This window comes from Diabrotica undecimpunctata, chromosome 1 (assembly GCF_040954645.1).
Source record: "Diabrotica undecimpunctata isolate CICGRU chromosome 1, icDiaUnde3, whole genome shotgun sequence".
Taxonomy (NCBI): Eukaryota; Metazoa; Arthropoda; class Insecta; order Coleoptera; family Chrysomelidae; genus Diabrotica; species Diabrotica undecimpunctata.
The window spans coordinates 97,287,927-97,295,313 of NC_092803.1; positions in this window are offsets into that span (position 1 = coordinate 97,287,927).

Genomic DNA, 7,387 nt, shown 5'->3' on the forward strand with positions numbered 1-7,387 from the left:
TAAAAGTGTCAAAATTTGCAACACCAATTTCATAATTGAAATTCTCATCAAGATAAATCGGAGGATTGTAATCATTACTGAGAATTGATGATTCTCCAGTAAGGGTGAACGTGACTGACATGGTGGTTCAAGTATAAATGATGCTCAATGATTAATTATAGTAATTAAATAAAAATCTTAAACAGTTTTGACCACAATTAAAAGAATTAAAATTTTGAATGACATCATAGTTATATACTATAGTAACGTTGCCATTACTTTTAAAATATCGTACTAATTCAGTAGGAGGAGGTAAATTTCCATAACTATCAAAATAAGTAATAACCGTATCTTGTTTAGCATATGCAGTCCAATGTGTACCATTTCCGTCTTTCGTATCGTGGTTTACTATACCTGATTCATGTTTTCGTATTACATGAGGTACAGAATCACGCATAAAAACTCCACGAAAATGAGGAATATGTAACAAACCAGCATATTTAACAAGATCTACATCAGTCATTGCTCGTTTAGGTAGCTTTACCGGGAGTTTCTTGAATACGGCTTTAAACGGAAACCTTTGCCGCGACGTTTTATTCCGTAACCTTTGTATGGTCTTAAATAAAACCCCGCTCCTTTTTTGCCGTTTGTTCCGTTACCAAATTATGCATTTGTTGTTCAGCAAGTTTTTCACGGTCAGCTTTGGCATCATTAACCGCTTTGGCAATTCCAGCTGCACCTCCCCCAACAGCTCCTAACGCTCCGAGCAATGGTAACAACAAAGGTAAAAAACCACCTTTCTTGGGAGCTCGAATAATGCGTTTTCTTTTTTTTCAATGCACCTCCTTTTTTTGGTTTTTTTAGAAAATCCCATACCCAATTTACGTTTACCTTTCATTGCTGTCGTTACAAACCAAGCTGCAATCTTTTCACCTAGCTTAGCGTCCTTTAATTTTACCCGTTCCCACGCTTTATTTTCCAAAATTTTATCTGCTTCGTGTCTTTCACTTAAATTTTTATGTTGTGAATACGCAATGTCGTGTGTTTTACACGCAGCGTCTAATGCGTTAATTCCTTCGTCCCCTCTCTCTAATCTTTGATGCAAGTGAGTTCCAGGACCACAAAATTGATATCCAGGTATATGTGCTTCGAATGGAAGTTTGTTAATGAGACTGTTGACTAATCCTTTTCCTAGTCGATGTGTTTTCACTTTCGCACGTTTTACCATTATGGTACTTATATATATATATATATATATATATATATATATATATATATATATATATATATATATATTATGTATGTATATATGTATGTATATATATTACAACCTATTTATACTATCAGTTATCACTTGAACGTTATGAAGATCATTCAACAAAAGAATCGTTTACCTATTGAAAATCATGATAATAACGATGCATTTAAAACGGGAAAACATGGTTGTTTGTTTGGAGGTGATTCTAAAAGAGGTCTTATTGTTGGGGCTAGTGGTTCAGGAAAAACCAATGCTATGTTATCTTTAATTGATCATCCTAATGGTTTAAGATTTGAAAATATCTATGTGTATTCTAAAAGTTTACATCAACCAAAATATGCATATTTGCGAACTTTAGTTAGTCCGATTAAAGAAATAGGTTATGAGGAATATGGTAATGTAGACGACATCATTGCTCCGGAAGATATAAAAAATAATTCTGTTATTATATTTGATGATGTAGGTTCATGCAATCAAAAAATTATTCAAAGTTACTACTGCTTTGGTCGTCATAGATCCACAGATGCTTTTTATTTATGTCAAACCTATTCAGCAATACCTAAACAACTCATTAGAGATAATGCAAATTTTCTAATAATTTTTAAACAAGATGTGACAAATTTAAAACATATATATGATGATCATGTGAATATTGATATGTCCTTTCAAGATTTTAAAAATGTGTGTTCTCACTGTTGGAAAGATAAATTTGGTTTTCTAACCATTGACAAAGATTGTCAATTATCATCTGGTCGATATAGAAAAGGCTTTGATGCGTATATTAGTATATAAGCTTTATAATTTACTTATATTTCCTCAGTTATAATGGATCCTCAGCTTGCTAAACAACTAATTAAAGGTAGGCGAGCTTTGAAGCAAAAATATAAACGTTTAAAAAGTGGTATAACTGATTCACAAATACAGTTGGAAAAAAACTATACACCCATTACTAAACCGATTAAAGAATTGCTTACCGCATTGGAAACAAAACAACCATCTGTTAAACAAGAAACTATTACACCACAATCAGAAAAAGAACTTCTTGGAAGTAAAAACTTAAGTCCTATTAAGAGAGATCCATCCACCTTTAGAAAAATAGCATTTTTGACACCACCACCTCAACTAAGCAGTACACAATTATACTATGGCCGCTTAAAAGATGGAATCCAAGGTCGCGTGATCACTCAATGAAAGCATCGACAGGCGGTCAAAACTAGACCTTCTGAGAAACTGTTTACACCGTCATTATTTGTGTCATGATACTATAACTTAAAAGTTTTATGTACCACAATTTCTGTTTCACTTCCGCTGGCTGGTGAATTTTGTTGGCAGTGTTAAAAATTGTTTGTAGAGTTCACGCGTACGTATATTAATTTGTATTAATTATTATGTGAGTTAGGTTTATTTACGATTTTATTAATTGTGTGTTACGTTTATCAAATATGGATATAAACAATCTTTCACCTCCAAGAAAAAGATCAAAAGATCAAAAAATATTTTAGCAATGAGCTGGAAAGACACACGTGATTTTTATACGCTGACAACAATTGACGATGACAAACTTACATCAACAAATAATAATCGTGGAGAACAATGATAAAACCTGATTCTGTCCTGAATTATACGCAAAATATACGAATGGTAGATAAAGCAGACATACAAATAATTGCAATTGAATGAATCAGAAAACCCATCAAGTAGTACAAAAAATTATTTTTTCACATGTTGGAGTTCTTACAACAGAACGAACTGGAAGACAATGCAGTGAAATGTCTGATTGCCATGTATGTGCAAATACACAACTTAGACAACAAAAGCTCACTGCTGTAGTAACTGGATGTCCAGAATGCAAAGTGCCCATCTGTATACGGGATTGTTACAAAAGTTATCATTCCAGGAAAAATATGAAAATAGGTAATATTATTTGTTATTAAAATTATTGTAATATTCCTGATATTATTTTATTAACATTTCATATGTATATATATTTATATAATACATATATATATATATATATATATATATATATTTATATATATATATATATATATATATATATATATATATATATATATATATATATATATATATATATATATATATATATATATATATATATTCAACCATTGAATATATTCCAAATTTAATCAACGGTCGTATTTTTTGCTATATATATATATATATATATATATATATATATATATATATATTATATGTATATATTATTATGTATTAATTATAATTATTGTAAAATTCTTTACATTTACTTTTACAATTATTAATTTCTTTACTAAATTTAAATTTTACTATAATATTCATCCAAACAAAAACGCGTTTTTCAATCATTTAAATCATATACGTCTTTGTCAACTGATTCTTGTGAATAAAGATATTCTATTCTATTCAAATGAATCGCCTTCCATTAAATTTATAAAGGGAATTTAGTTTACTTTTGACATATTTATATAAACTTTTTTATTTGTTCACCCTATAAAAATTGAAATTTAGAATTTTAATCTACACGGAAAAGCCAATAAAATATTTAAATTTAATGTAAATCAATAACCTGTAATAAACGCTTAAATATATTATAGCGAGAGTGTTAGTTCGTTTTTGTTGAGCGGTGTAAACGTGGGAAAAGTGATATTATAGGGAGAGGAATATTTAAGAGTGCGTGCCATTCACGTGATCATTCCATCTTTTCAGCGGCTCAACTATAGGATCCAGCACTCGCCCTGCAGAACCCACTAATTTGATTGAAACACCTTATGAATCCAGAACACAATTGAATGAATTTATAGATGATACTATTTCACAATTTTATCGAACCGATCCTGAAGTATCACATGATTATTTTGATCAATTTACAGCACCACTTCCAAGAGATTTTATTGAAGGAATGGTGCGTGATGTGACAGGTAAATATAATCATATTTTGGGTATATTCTACGATCCTAAAGAAAAAAAGTTTTTCATTGGAGATTCAGAGATTTACTTTGATGGGTCTACTATTGGAATAAAAGGAGTGAGTTACCCTGGTACTCTCGGAATTTATGAGTTGTTATTTTTAAAAAAACCTGTTACGTATACTGAGCAAGACATAAGCTACTATGTTGATATTATACAACGGACTAATGCTTACCGTAGGAATAATAATAGGGCTTTACCTATTCGTACATTTCCAAACGATATAAAAGACAAGTGGCTCTACATAGTAAAACCTAACTTAATTGAACCCATACGTCCTAGATCTGGTTCAATACCATCAGGTGTGCTTACGCGGGGAATGTCTTCCAAACGTGGTGGAAAATTAACATTGAAATCTTCCAAAAATGGTGGAAAAATGACGTTAATGTCCTATAATAAAAATCCTATTGAATACAAATATTTTGATGATTTTAATGAGTTGATTGATAGACTACGATTGCTAGTAGCTTCTCAAGCAGCGGGTAATAACGGACACAACAATGAAATTATTTCAATAATTGAGGAATTGCGGGAAAGTGGAGTTATCGCATAAAGTGCATAAATATTGCAACTTTTGTTAAATATCATTCAGTGCAAAAATGCCTCTTAACAGATTCAACCAACACTACCTAACATCTCAAACCTGTAATGTCGATGAAATTGTCTCAGAGCCACTACAATATCAATTTTACATTTGCCAACCTGCCGATTATTGTAGTGTGTGTATAATTACTATTCGTGGACGTAAAGACTTAAATGTTAGCAAAGATTACTTTGTATTGGATGGCAAAAACATTCTATATACTATGCCTGTAACTGGAAAAGTAAAAAATGTTAAATGTTTCCCAGAACCGCTTAAAATGAAGTATAATAGTTCATCAACCATCTTAGAAGATTTGGTTGATAACAATGTTTTTACAAAAAATGATGTGTTATCATTTCCACTTGTTCAGTTTAAGTCATATAATGAAATTTATGTTGAATTGACACTATCTTGTCCGTTAGTAAAAACGTAAATAAAAAACAATATATATTTTGAATTTTTTTATTTTTGTAAAATACAATTATTTTGATGACTCTTTATCAGCATTATCAACATCAGTTTCATATAGCACAGACGGAAGATAATCTTTTAAGCGATCTAAATAAGTATCCAGTTCCACTTTTCTTAACAAGGATACAAACCCATGTAGACAAATTTGCTTTTCTAAAAACAAATCGCAAGTCTCATACCCTTTTTTATATTTCGCTGACAGGTGTATACAATAGTTGTCATCAAAATATCCTCTTCCATATACTAGTTCATGTTGAGCATCCCATTCAAGATTTAGAAATATCTGTTTTAAACTGTTAACACCAGTATCAATGTCTGTTATAGAAATCGTTTCTGTATACATATTGAACAACTAACGTGAATCCGAGTTTTTCGTCAAGTAACTGCTAACATTATTTAAAAAAAAAATATATAAAAAAGTTTAATCAACATTATCTTACATTGTCACCTACCTGCTCATCAGATGATATTGTGTCAACGCCTTTACCACAATTAAAGTCAGCTTTTTATATTTGTGATTCATTTGACTTTCATGTAAAGTGTCTAATTCGTTTAAGAGGAGAAAAGAAAACGAGTCCAAATAAAAAATATTACGTACTCGATAACGGTGGAACAGCATTTAAAAGTCCTCTAACAGCTAAAATTGAAAGTGTTGCACATTATGCAGCAGATGGAGATGTTGAAATAAGTTCAAAAACATATAAATTTCATGAGTTGGTCGGTATCACAATTAGAAAAGCTGATGTGATACAATTTAAAATAGGAAAAACGAATAATATCTGCATAGAGTTGTTGTTACAGTGTCCTGTAGAAAAAAATGTCTAAGGCTCAAGTTGTTCATGAACTTCATGCTCCAGCTCGAATTAATTACCCCCGGAGACATGTAATCGTTAAAGGATTGCATGATCTTATACAAGCAGATTTAGCTATTATGAATTCATTTACTAAAGAAAATAAAGGTTATAATTACATTTTAGTTGTTATTAACGTATTTAGTAAATACGTATGGGCTGCACCTGTTAAAACTAAAACCGGAAAAGAAATTACAAATGCAATGAAAGACATATTATCTCAAATGAAAAAAGCTCCTCAAAACTTGCAGACTGATAAGGGCACAGAGTTTTACAATAAAGAATTTCAAACATTAATGAAAAAATTTGGAATTAATCATTACAGTACTTTTTCTAACATTAAAGCAAGTATGGCTGAACGAGTAATTCGAACTTTAAAATCGATACTTTGGAAACGATTTAGTATGCAAAGTAATTACTAATGGTTGGATATATTACCAGAAATTATATCAAAATATAATAATACAAAACACTCTACTATTAACGCTATACCTAGTAAGGTAAACGATCACAATGCGAAATATATTACTGCATTTAATCATATAAAAGTTGTAGATTCTAGGAGACCAATATTTCAGAAGGGAGATTATGTGCGTATAAGCAAGGTCCGTCATGCATTCAACAAAGGCTATACTCCTAATTGGACTACTGAAATTTTTAAAATTGTTAAAATTAATTTAACTCATCCTGTAACATACGTTTTAGAAGATGAACAACATGAAGAAATTCAAGGATCATTCTATCGAGAAGAATTACAAAAAGTTAAATATCCAGATGTATATTTAATTGAAAAAGTGGTAAAACGAAAAGGAAATAAGATTCTTGTAAAATGGCTTGGATTGAAACAACAGTCTTGGATTAATAAAAATAATGTTGTATAATTTACATATATATTTTTAAATAAAAAACTTATAAATTATTACATTATGTTTTATTCATTACAATAATAATTTTTATACATTTTATTTCTATGACTATTACTTAAAATTGGAGAAATACATTTTTCCATTTCTTTGATTCGACGATGAAACCGATACCTATCAACTACGTATTGTCCCCAATTTCCTTTTCTAGCGTCTTGATAAGCAAAATTCCAAGTGCGTAGTATATACATTTCATTATTCTTGTTAAATGTAACTTTTTTCATTTAAGTAGCTCAGGATATCTATAAATAATTTCTATTGCTATGGTGCATACTAGTGGATTTGTATCTTTTATATATTTAAGTACGTTTAAACCAGCATCTGTAATATTACTGCAGTTTTTAACTTCCAACTG